The following is a 728-nucleotide window of genomic DNA, read 5'->3' as shown; positions in this document are numbered from 1 at the left end:
TGGAACCTTGGTCTAAACGGTAGGGAAAATTAATTTTTCTTGTTTGACGTAAATATCAAAATAATTCAGTAAAATGTCGGTTCTAATCTGATACGGAGTTTTATTTTTAAACTTGAGTTTTATGTATCACTACAGCCACGAAACTTACAGTAAAGAAACTACAGTTGGGACTAACTCTACTCTCGTCATCAGAAATATTCAAACTCAAGATGCTGCCCTCTATACGTGTTCTGTAGCAAAACTCATTCGGTAATGACAGCTGGAATATCAAGATGATTGTTAATGGTAAGTTTTATTTTATATATTGTCTGTACGTCTGTTACTTGGGTATCAAAATACAAAACATCTAAAAAATGTAGTAATTGTATTTTTAAAACATAAATCTTATGGTTGTGTTTCAGTATTCAACCCGCAATATTCTAGACTACGTGTAGAAAATAATACTTGAATTGTGTATGTCATCTATTACTGACATATATATATAAACACACACACACATCTAACCCTTACTGGTATGTATATAGCCCTCATTAGTAGGTATCTAACCGTAACTGGTATGTTAATAGACCTCATTAGTAGGTATCTAACCGTAACTGGAATGTATATAGACCTCATTAGTAGGTATCTAACCGTAACTGGTATGTTAATAGACCTCATTAGTAGGTATCTAACCGTAACTGGTATGTATATAGACCTCATTAGTAGGTATCTAACCGTAACTGGTATGT

Source organism: Limulus polyphemus, unplaced genomic scaffold (genome assembly GCF_000517525.1).
Source record: "Limulus polyphemus unplaced genomic scaffold, Limulus_polyphemus-2.1.2 Scaffold13665, whole genome shotgun sequence".
Taxonomy (NCBI): domain Eukaryota; kingdom Metazoa; phylum Arthropoda; class Merostomata; order Xiphosura; family Limulidae; genus Limulus; species Limulus polyphemus.
The sequence above is the reverse complement of the archived record's forward strand: the minus strand, read 5'-3'. Positions refer to the sequence as shown.